We start from the raw sequence: 12886 nt of genomic DNA on the forward strand, positions 1-12886 counted from the left end.
TGCCAAAACTTCAGCTGAATCAAGCAGTTCCAGATCATTGGAACTCCAATTATTATAAGCACAAGTGACTTTTGGAGCAGCAGCTAGCTCTCCATGACAGCGTTGGCAAGCACTCTCCAGAAAAATGAATTAAACTCCACTTGCTGCTTCTGATTGTGAGGTCATTCCCCATTTTCTGATCCTTTGGTTTCACCAGAAATTAGTGCTGGTGCAGAATGTTTCCAGCGTGAAAGAAGTATTTTTCAAATAAAAATAAAAAATAAAAAATTAAAAAAAAAAAATAAAAAAAAAAATAAAAGCCCCAAAGCATTCAAATCAGGTGAAGTCACAGGGCTTTTCTCTATTTGTGCCCCATGTGACAATGACAAACTCGGCTGATGCCCAGGCAAAGCTGTGTTTAGTCAGAATGCAATCAGCATTTTTTATTGCCTATTCCAAATGCAGAGCAGGACACATCAGCTGCAAACACCTTTGGTGGCTCTGGTCCCCCCTCTATTAACACCACTCACACGGTGTGACAGGAGAGCAAGTGGAACACAAACAGTTCATTTTCTGCCTCCCTGCTGTGATTAAATCTTCGTTCTGCCATCACACCACAGTGGTTTGTTGGGTCATGGCTTACCTGCTAAACAAGAGGTAATTCCCAACACAGCAGCAAGGTGGAAGACAGTTTTCAAAGGATGCCAGGATGAGGAGAATTTAGAATTATTAACATTCCTGAGACATTTTCAACGATATTTGCAATTTCATCTGAGACGACATTTAGAAACAACACATCCACATTACACAATATTATTTCTCAACTTGAGATGTTGTTACAGGAAGAGATTTGTGTTCATTCAACAAGGATCACTACAACATGATAAAATCTGTGTGCATTGGAAAGTGAGCAGTAGGTGAAGCTCAGGATAAAGTCCACAAATGAGCTGTTGGCTTCCATTGCAACTAGACAGACAACACCAGAGAGTGATAGAATATCAGAGAATCACAGGATTAACTGGCTTAGAAAAGACCTTTGAGATCACCAAGTCCAAGCTATGACCTAACACCACCTTGACAACCAGACCATGGCACTGAGTGCCACATCCCAGGTTGGAAGGGACCCAGAAGGATCAGTGAGTCCAGCTCCCTGCAATGTGTTTTTCTGGGATTATTCTTCAGAAAATTATGAAGCAACACTTCCTCTCTCCCAAAATTCTGAGTCTGTCACAAATCTCTCAGTGACTTCCAGCTGTCGGACTGCTAAACAGAGTGAAGGTTATTAAACAGTTAAAATCAAGTTCATTGTTAAAATAATTATGTACTGCAAATTAAATGCCAAAAACAAAACCAAGGCTTGTGACTGAGGTTGTTTTGAGCTGAATCCATCCCAAAGCCACTCTGCAGTGAAATTGGCTCTTTTGCTGCTGTTGAGATTGGTTTTGGGGTGAATCCATCCCAAAACCACATTGCTGTGAAACTGAAGCTTTTGCTGTTGTTGAAGTTGGTTTCTGGGGTCACTCCATCCCAAAACCACTCTGCAGTGAAATTGGATCTTTTGCTGCTGTTGAGGTTGGTTTTTGGGGTGAATCCATCCCAAAGTCACACTGCTGTGACACTCTGCACTTTCCTGCTCACAGGTGAGTGGCAGAGCGTTTTTCCCTGTACAGCCACCCTTCCTCCTGCAGCACAGGCAGGACTTCAGTCATTCCCAAGTGTTCCCCAAGCCTTTCTGAACTAGGACAGCTCTGAGAGAGAAAATTCTCTCTCCGGTTTTGAGGCACAAGGCACGTTTCATCTGCACACTCCGTGCTTTATTCCTGCACCTTTCATTCTGTGCTCGGTGTCTCCTGCCATCCACCAGGTGAGAGATAGCCCAGCACAGCTTCACTCCACTCTGAGAAGTTCCTGAGTGCTAATCCCCCAGGAATGCAGCAATTATCTGCTCCCAGACAGGAGTTAAACGCTGCCTTCCAGGAGATTATCCCGTCCTCTCTCATCCCCTTCTGCCCTAGCTGTTCAAGGGACAACAGTAAATAGAATTTACCACTATCTCAATAAGTAAAGAGGAGTCATTAGCTCCTGATACCATGACAGGGATTCTGAGTAAAGCGAGGATGAGCCAACTTCATACCAGCTCAGTCCTTTACTTACAGCAAGATGAAAAAGAAATGGTTTTCTATGGAAAGCTTTTAAAGTGTTTCATTTCTTTCTCAAGATTTTTGTTATTTTCCTTGCTCTTTTTTCTCCTCCCATGTATCAGAATGGCAAAGTGGAAAAGAAGATGGATTGAAATCATACACACACAAAAAAAAAAGTTACAGAAAAATAACTTATTTCAAATTTCCAGTACTAACAACGCAGCAACATTCATATTAAGAGACCATGATCTATTAATTCACTGCTCAACAAAACACCTGTGTCTCCCTTTACCACTCACTTTCTGAAAGCAGATATGAAAGAATTGCTTATTCAACTGCCCTTATGAATTTTCCAAGCACAAACTCTTCCCTTAAGGCTCTCATGTCTCCTCTTTTCACACCACGGTGACTTCAGTGCAACTCAGATACCTTTGCTCATCTCCCTGTGTTTTTTATCCCAGAGCCCAAACTTTCCATCGAGCAAGAATTTGAAGAAACTTCAAGAATTTATCTTGAAGTGCCTTTGCTCTGCTGCAGTTACTGATGTTAAAGAAGGAACCAGTGAAGGTGAGAAAATAAAACCACAGGGAGACAGCGCCTGCTTTGTTTGTGTTTGCCACACTTCCTAAAGGACAACGAGAGAGATCCAGGAGCAGAAACCCCTCCCAGTGTGACTCTGTTAATCCCAGTCCACATCCCTCAACCCCGAGCACTCAGGAATGATGAAGGAAAGGATTCAGGGAGCAATCGGGAACCTGAGCCCGTGTCAGAAAAAGAATTCTTGATATTGAAACAGGCTTAGTGAGAAAGGAGACATCAAAGTGAATATTGGAGTGCTGCTGTGCAGCCACCTGTCAGCAGAGTGGGGGAAAGGCAGGGCCAGGGGAAGGACGTGCTCCAGCAAATGTGCTTTTGTCATGTTTTTGTGGCACTAATGCTAACTGTGGATGGGGCCAATTTGCTGCTCTCCAGTCAGGCACAGCATCCTCTCACTACCAGAGACAAACAGGGAGAGGAGAAGCAGTGCAAATAGATCTAATCAGTTCCTGAAAACATGAACAGCTCCTTTGGCTGGGTAAATCCACCTTCCCCTTAGCGAGCCACCCTGAAGAAGTCCCTCAAAGGGACAGAGAACCTCTGAGATCCAGCACTATGTGCCCTACAGCCCCAAGACTTCATCTGCCCCAAGGCACAGCCACCAAGAGCTCTCCAGATTCTCTTTTATCTTCACCCTGCCCTCTCCCCACTCTCACTCTTACTGCCCAGAAGTCTCTGACAAAAATTCATAAAGTCCCTTTCCAAGCCCAACTATTCCATCTCCTTGACTGAATTCAGGGGACAAACCAGGACATTTATTCTCTTCACATCTTTTCCCTGTCACCTCCTGCACCCTCCAAGCCTCCACTGTGAGGGGCTGAGCCAGCTGTGACCTTGGCAGGACAGGACAATCACCCAGGGGCACCCAGAGCCTGTGACCTGGGCAGGACAGGACAATCATCCAGGGGCACCCAGAGCCTGTGACCTGGGCAGGACAGGACAATCAGTCACCCAGGGGCACCCAGAGCATCTCCCCTGCCAGTCCAGAGGGGGGTCACAGTGGCCTTTAAAACTCCTCTGCCCCCATCAAGGTGAAGCTGTGTCACCATCGCCTGGAGGTGTCAAAACCAGCAGGGATTATGGAGTAGCAGGAGTTCCAGCCATCAGAAATGAGCAGCCAGGTGGAGTTAGGGAGCAGCAGACACTCAGGAGTGCCTCTGGATCTGCTCTCTCTTCACCTGCACACACTAAACTGGGGTCACTGGGATTTACAGCAGAGCAAGAGAGAGTTTAGGTTCTGTCTCACCAAAATTTAAGGGAAGAGAGCAAAGGAAAGGTAGTTTGGGTTTATGGCTCTCGGTTCCTGCCCTGGAAAGAAGCAGCACTTTATGGGCCAGGTGCAGAATGAGGAGCTGCAGTTCTCACTGCCTTTGCATAGCCCTCCCCTGCGGGCTGTGAGAGGAGTTTTTGTGTGAGCAAGGTGCAGAGCAAAGCTGTCAAACAGCCAGCAGTTATCCATCTCTCTGCGTGTCCTTTTCCCATGTGATGTCTGTGAAATATGGAAAACGAGAGCAACAGCATCCTACCTGCACCACTTATATTTAGTAATGTCATCTTTTCTACAAGCTCAGCATTACAACTTCCTTACACACCTCATGTTTATCTGCAATTCATGTTCTTTCCCAGCCACCTCCTCCCTGGGGAGGTGCATTCAATCATAGGGATGTGTTTACTCCTTTTTGACCAGAATCTACTTTTGAATTAGCTCTGGCTATTTTTCCTGGCACTACTTGCTACTGCTGGAAGGATTCTCCATAGAAATGTTCTCCTCAAATCTGCTTTGCCTCCTGCTGATAGAGGAATTTTACATCCCTTACCTAGCCAAAATTTGTCCCTCTTTCTATGAAACCAGTTCTTGTAAAATTAAAATGTCTTTCCTACAATGGAACAAAAGGATTGAATTATCCCTGATTTAATTTCCCTGCCCCTGCTGCCTTGACCTTCTGTCACTGTGAGCACAGCATTAAGGAGCATACTGGAATATTATTATTTTTTTACCTGTAGCTTTCATCTTTTAATTATGTGGAATTAAAAAAATTAACAATTTTTTAATTGGAAAATTATGAGTTTGAGTCAGAACTGAAAGATCCCTCCCAATTGAAACCATTCCATGATTCAAACCATTCCAAACTGATCCTTGAGAGGAGCCCTGTGGCTGTGCAGGGCATGGAAGCACAATCACAGGAAATTCTCAGCTGTTCTACAAAAGAGAGTGCATGGTAGGCAAGACCCCATGAACACCTGAACTTTTCCATCAGGTGAGGGAGAATGGACAATGCCATGAGACATGGAAAGTCTCTTTCTTCGGAAAAAAACAGTAGAGGAAAAACAGGACAAGCACAGCCCAAACTGAGGTCACAGTAAAACTGTAAAGTTCTCCGATTCCTCTTGTTGGCTTGAAAATCAGAACTCCCAGACACAGTTTATGGTTTTCTGTAAAGACTAAAAAACTCAAAATTGGGGGAAAGTTGTCTATTACCTATTTCCACAAAAACACAGCCATTCATACTCATTAGACTTCCATAAACAGCACAGGTCATAACATTTCCAGAAATCTTACTTACAACCATAGCAGCAAGGAATTTATTGACACTTTTAACAACAAACTAAAACTCCAATAACTCCCAGGAGACAACAATGGCCTCGTTTGAACTGAATCTGAATCACTGGCCAAAGACTGGCTCAGGTCAAATTCCTTTTAAACCAAAATTCCTCCTCTGCTTCCCTCACTCACAGCCCTGCTGACTCATTTTAGGATACACCATAAAGCCACAGCTTTGGGTTTCCTCCTTCACCAAGCTGGTGTGACACCTTCCAAATGTGTTATTGCCACCACTATGAATAAACCTTTAACAGGAAACTTTGACAGTTATTCTCAGATGGTCCAGGACATGTAATTAATACACAAATGGGGTTTTCTACTTCATTGCTAAATGCTGGAGAGCACTGATCCCATAAGCAAGACATCACTGGAGAATCAATAGGAGCTGCTGGAGGGTGCTTAGGGAAAAAAGCTGCTCTGCAGAATTACCAAGCTCCTGGAAGTTCTGCCTCCTCCACTTTTGCCTCCCATTTGCCCAACAAGTGTCACCTTGTTTTTTTCAATACAACAACCAACCAAACAAACAAAATCATTCAGAGGCTTCATTTTTATGCAAGTAACACAACACCACCTTTCAGAATGTTTATTCCTGCCTGGATTTTTCTCTCCAAGCCAGCAACTGCCCCTACAGCAAGGCAATATTCTCCTTTCCTTGCCAGAGGCTTCTGTGACCTGAGCTGGCACTCTGGGCATGTTTTATTAATGCTCACACTGAGATTCACTGCACACCCCACTGGCATCCAGATTTTGCTCTTCCCACTCGCTCTGATGCCAGAAAACCCAGTGGTTATGCACAAACAATTTAGGTTGGGGACATGCACTGACTGTGACTCAGTGACAGAAATGAACCACAGGGACAGTGAAATATCCACAAATGACCCTGAAAAAGATGAACTCAGGACCTTGGACCCTGTCAGAGGTTCCTTCAGCACAGAAATCAGGGCTAGAACAGCATTTCCATGCCACTCAGCACTTTAGCTGGAAGCAGCACATATTTGTTTTTATTACATTTGGATGTTATGGACCATTTTTCTTGAGCTTGCCATTAGAATTTAGACAAACACACTGGACAAGGTTAACTCCTGATCTTCCCATCTTTGGTAGATGCATTGAAGCATAAGAAACACCATTCACAACTGGTATTTCAGCAGCAGAACTTGATTTTTAGGTGGCACCGATACAATGACATCCTACAAAACAATAGCAACTTCTCCTTTTGACAGAAGCATGCATAAATTTATTATCCAAAGTAGCCTGAAGTCTGCTAAGGAGCTCACAGGCCTTTGATCACAGCTTTGCTCAATCTTTCCATAAGTTCAGCATGATTATATTAGCAGTGGCTGGTATTAAACCTAAAGAATTCTGTCTTGTGGCACATCCCTGACTCAGTATTATGTCACCTTCTCTCTTAGGACTGAATCCTGTGAAAGTCAACTTCAGTTCAACAGAACCAAGAAGAGCACTCACTTTTTTTTTATAAACTTTTTTACTTACAGCTTGTTGTCAAATACCATATTCGAAAATTAGGAACAGCATCTTTAGATTAACAATTTCTGTCCACAAATACTGAGTGACACATTGCATAATAAAATATTTATCTAGAATTTATTTTCAGAACTATCATTCCCTCTGTCCTGCCCATGACAAAGGTACTTCACACCTCCTGTGAATGCTTTTCAAATCATTACTCGAAACAAAAGGATGACTGGGTACAGTTTGTGTTCTGATTTATATATTTAGGATGGAATTACTCACTTAAAAAACACGGAATGAGGTAACCAGCTCAGGGCAGAGCTTTATAAAGCACATGCTGCAGCAGCCAAAGTTCTCAGCACATGAAGGCAGAAGGATAAAGCAGTCACTTCACACTAAGCAGGAATATTTACCTATATTAACTTTCATAACAGAGTCTTGTTTTCAACTTTTCCTTGCCAGGGTGTGAAAGCCATCTTGTGCAAGAAGCCGTGCTGGCTAATCCAGATTTCTTGGCAGGCAATGGAAGTTTGGAGAAAATGCCTCCAGATAATCCAGCACTGCCCAGGCCACAGCTCCTACTCTAGCCTAAAACTGAGGTGAGGAGCTTTACAGCTTTCCAAATAATAAATGCAGTTTCCTACTCGCAAGGATTTGCCTTCTAAGCCCTTGGCCCAAAGCAGGAGCCCCTAGAACTGATTCTGCCACGAATTCTGTGAGGACAAAGCCCCGTGCAGGATGAAGGATGAGGTGTAGGAATAAGGGTTTAGGTTTAAGCAGTGATTTACTGGAGGATGTGGGGAGGGAACACCACGCTCTGTGAGTGCCACATGCACAAAGAGGGATTTTCAGCATTGCTCCTCCTGTTAAAGACTTCAAACATGTGTGATGAGAACTGCCCCAAAATCCCACGGAGTGCACGAAATCCTGGCCTCAGCAGAAGGGAGCTTTGCATTTGTCCTCAGTGATGGAGGATTGCAGCCTGGCTGCTCAGAGCACAGAAATCCTCCTTCAGAAGTCACTTTGAATTCCTTTGTCAGACCTTTTGAGCTTTTAAAGACCTGCATTAGAAAGCTTTTGAAGTGCAGTTGAAGAATTAATTTGACTGCAATTGACTTCACTGAATCAGTCAAATCAAGACCATCCCTTTCAGTTTTGTGATCTTTGGAGCATCAACCCATTCCTTCCATGAGATTTGGGAACAAACAACTTTTCAGGATGGCCAAGGGCCAGCTGCAGCCACCCTGGATTTGCCAGATGTGAAAGTACACAGAGAGGTCCATTATTTGACCTACAGGAAAATGATTGTGTCATTCAACAGAGAATAATATCTATTTCAACAAATACAGATATATACATATATATATATCTATTTATGTGCATATACACATACATATGTAGGTGCTGTCCTACCTAGCAATTCTTTAATATTAATATCTTTACCAGGAAACACAGGTAGTAAAGAAGTCGGAATAAGGGCAAGAAAAATCTCCCTATAATCCCAGATGTCATTTTAACAACGACTGATATATTACAATTGTATTCACTTTTTAACTGCGAGTAAAACAGCCATTACACTTGTTACATTTTATGGGCAGTGTTATTGGAGAGAAAACGGCTTTGACAACATATATTTGAAAAATTGTTGCTCTTATTCACAATTCATGAATGCAGCCTTCCTGCAATATTTCAAAGCTACAGCCAGGCTTCCATCATGGTGCATTTTAGGCAACAGCTCAGCTGTGAGGCTGGGGTTTTATAGAATAGAAAAGCAAAATACACCCCTCAAGGGTGGGGGCAGACTGTTTGGCTGGTGGCAAAAAGAGGGATTGAATTAAAGCTATTTTTTCCTGGAGCCCTGAGATTTAGGGATTTCACAACTGGCCTGAGCACAGTCACAAGGAAAGTCCAAAATCCAGAGAGTGGGAATGAATTAACTGCAAAGGAGGAAAAGTCTAACTGCCTGTTCCCCATTTTGTCCGGCTCATATTGTTCTTTTCTTGACTTAAAAAAAGTTAAAATTCACAGGTGTTTAGTAGAGATCAATAACCAGGGCATACAGAACAAAAGCAATATGGGAATGCAACTAATACAAAAAAAACCCCATCTGCAAATGGGCTTATGAAATAATCATTAATTGCATGATACTATATTTTAGAGGAAAATTAAGGTGGAGAAGTGGAAAATTCCACAAAAGCCTGGACACCTCCAGTGTCTACCCAAAGTACATCTCTGCATATTTATAAATGCACACTCACAGAATGCATGTGGAGGATTTGGAAGCAACAATTCCCATTTTAATGCTCACTCCCTGCTCCCTCCTCAGTAAATATAATATCCAGGACAGCTGTAAGTGTCAGCACATGACACAAAGAGCTGCAGATTTGAGCAGAGCTCAGCTCCAGGGGAAAGGGACATTCAGAGCTGTGACTTTGGTTAAAATAAACCTCTGCCATCACTTAAGTTGCTCAGAAAGCTCACTGGAATTTTCCAGATCTATCCAGAGCATATTTCTCACACATAGCACAGGCTGCATTCCATCCTGCTGGCCATGGGATGTGCTCATGACAAAAGCACTGCCAGGGGAGGCTGGAGGAGAAATTGGGTTAAATGGAATTGAGAGTGGCAGGTTTCCCGTTCCTGTAGGAGCACACAGGCAAAGGTGCACACACCCCAAACACCATCACTAGCAGCTGTTGCACCACCTTCAAAAGAAAGCAAAATAAATCCTGACTAGCCTAAATCAAAGTGTCAGTAACTCTTTAAAAACAACAGGGAAAAAAAAAAAAAGTTTCAAAATATGTGTTCCATAAATAAAATATACAAGTGGAGGCTGCAGCTGCAGTATTGATCCCAGTTGTGAGTTGAGATGTAGGGAACTGCAGAGCTGGCACTCACAGCCTTCTGAACTGACAATAAATCCCAGCTTTGCCATATCCAAATTACCATTCTGCACCTCTCCAGTTGGAGGGAAGTCATTAATTAGGCTGGCTTCCTTACTCAGGAGGTAAAGGTAGAATAATTCCACAATTCCCTCTGGCCAGCTCCTTATTTACAGCTTGTGTGGGACCTTCTGCAAACTGATGGGTAAAAATCATCTCTCAGCAAATGCCATGCAGGGAGGTAAAGCAGAGCCAAAGAAAGAGAAAGATGAAATTGTTGATGAATTTGTGGTGCAACTGATTACTGATCCTGGAAAAAAAAAAATGAGTGCTGCAAAGGTACGTGGGGAGTGCTTTTGGAATGTGCAATAAATCTGAGTTTGTTTTCTGCTGTAGTCAAGAAAAGTCGTTCAAATGTGGCACCGAGGGAACAGAGTTCCAGGTGTTTTCTTGTGTTCTCTAGCACGGTTTCCTCCAGGGGGGATTGGGAGCAAGGTTTATAAATTCACCTGGGAGAGGGGCAAATGTGAAACAGATCCTCTGGATATCCCTGAGAGCAGAAACTCAGCTGGTGCATGTGTGGGACAGGCACAAAGTGTCAACCTTTTCTTGGCCAGGAAAGAATTTTATTTTAATTTCTACATTAAATACATATTTATCCCTCCTCTGCTGATTTATTGCAGTCAAAGACAGCTCAGGTAGCTCAGGCTGTGCATTCTCAGCTTGCCATCTCTCTTTGAAGCCATTCTTGGATGCAGGAGGTGCTTTGCAGGACCTGTTTTGCAGTGTTGAAAGCAAATAAATCGACATTTAATGGGCGACTTTAAAATCTCACTAGAAGCAAAGTTTTGCAGCTTTTAATGGCAGAATTTATTTTGATGCAGCTTAATTTTTGACACCTTCCTGCTGCACCAGCAGAACACCTACAGGGAAGTGGGCAGGTGGAGGAACCAAACCTGGGAAAACACCAGACTTTTGGAACAGTTCAGGAGATAGATTTATAAATTCTGGCACAGCTGACACCTCCCACAGGGACATTTATTTCCAGTCTGTCAATATTTCCATTGAATGCCAATAAAACCTCACCTTTAGATTTTAAAAGCAGCCACCACCAAACCACATTAGTTCTCTCTAATCAGATATCAAACAAAATTCTGGTACAAGTCAAGCTGACAGGAAAATTCAAGCCCCAGAGCTTTCTGATATAATGCTGCAGGAAAGGAAATATTCACTTTCTTGGAGGTAAATTAGCTACAGATTGGATCCAAACATTACCAGAAAATCCATTCAGCTTGCCTTGATCTAACTCTGATGTGTAGAAAGGAAATTCAGACCATAGTGAAAGACTGAATTACTCAGACTGAGTCTTGATGTTCTGTGGGATTAGAGAAGTAGTTTTATAACAGAGAAATTCTGTAATCATCACAGTCAATATGAACAGCTCTCTGATGGAAAAAGTTTGCACACAAAGTCTACATGCAAGATCAAAAAGGGTTCTAGGGCTGGCATTTGGGTTTTTTTAAATTATCATTATATTTTTAATATGTCTCTTTTCCATCTCTTTCTCTACCACTCCTTGTTCCTCTTTATTAAAGCCAAAATCATACTTTAAATTCATTTCTCCAAGGCTTCAGACCATTTTTAGAGAGAGAGAGAGAAGAAAGTGAAGGGGAAGGAAACAGCATCTCATGGGGTCAAATGGACCAGCAGCACATAAGATGCTATAGAATTCACTCTAAAAAAAGTTGGAAAGACAGTAAAAAGCAAAAAATTAGGCTACATTTATAAGTTTAATAGGGGTTAGCTTTGTGAGATTCCACGAGCTGTTTTACAAACCTGCTGGGACAGAAGGCTTAGAAAACAAAAAGTGCTTTTAACTAATTCTGTTCAACAGGTTATTAAAAAAAAATATCATGGGGCTACTGCAAAGCCAGCTGAAACCCCCATAAATCTTCTGTCAAACCCGGTGACTTCATGTCAAGCTTTATTTGATTCATGTTCAGAATAAATAAGGTGTGTGCCTTGCCAAGGCACCACGGGAACCCCCCCAGCTCTGGACAACGTGGAAATATTGCAGATCAGCCTGGTCAGAGGAGATTTCTGTCTAGCTGCCCTGTGGGAAGTGCAGAATGCTTCACAGTAACACGGGGGGAAAGGGAATTAGGGGGAAATAGAAGGTCAAGCTGAGAAATATTTTAAAAGAAAAGGAAAAAAAAAAAAAAAGCTGTAATATTTAAAATGAAAATACTGTGTTGTATTGATGTCCTAGAGTGGCACCATCGAATCCTTACCAGCCAGTAATCTGCTTTTTTAAAAGCCTAAATGAAGTCCTGGTAACATCTCACTGAGTCAGCTCTCACCTGTGTTCCTGCTGGAGGGCAGCATTTAATTCACCTGCAGGACTTGCACACCTCACCATCACCAAACATACAAATCCACACACCTGGTCCAGAAGATTTTGATCTTTGCAGAGCTTGGACCAAGCTCAGGAAGTCACAAGGGCAAGCCCTACTCTGGTGCTAAACTGGAAATTATTTCAGGCTTTCTTCAGCAATAAATGTAAAAATAAACCAAACCACCAAACTGAAAAATGCTCCATTTTTCACTGCCTCAGTCAAACTGACTGACTCCACCTTTTCCTGATAGAAATATTCTACAAAGATAAGGAACAAAGACAATCAGCTCCAGCAGGTTCTAGGAGCTGGCAGGGTATTTACAGAGCTGTGGCTCCAGGTCCTTGGCCAGCACAAGCAAAGCTCCAGAGAGCAGTGGAGGGGAATCCAACCATGGCACTCCCCAAATTCTGCCCTGGAATTTGCTGTGGGACACCAGGGCAGCTCTTACTCCAACTGCTCAATCACTCAGTGGTTGGAAATCAAAAGAATAAAGCTTACACCAAAAGAAACAAAAGAAAATTAGAACTTAACATTCAAATATCCATACTGAGAGAACTGTGAGAAATTTCACCTCTCCCAAGTTCCCAAGGAAAGAGGAAGTTTGACTTTCTAATACCTGTTCAGGCATGCCAAGATGCATAAGCACTAATGGAAAATAAATACAGATAATCCTGCTGCAGACCATTAATAGAATAATGAGATGTCATTAACATGTAAAAAGAATTTAAGGAGCTGACATAATTTGAGAATGATTGACATGTGGAAGAAAAATAGCTATACACTGTTTGCTCATTTCATTAAACTGTTTAGGAAAAA

This window comes from Sturnus vulgaris, chromosome 12 (genome assembly GCF_052056855.1).
Source record: "Sturnus vulgaris isolate bStuVul1 chromosome 12, bStuVul1.hap1, whole genome shotgun sequence".
NCBI classification, from domain to species: Eukaryota; Metazoa; Chordata; class Aves; order Passeriformes; family Sturnidae; genus Sturnus; species Sturnus vulgaris.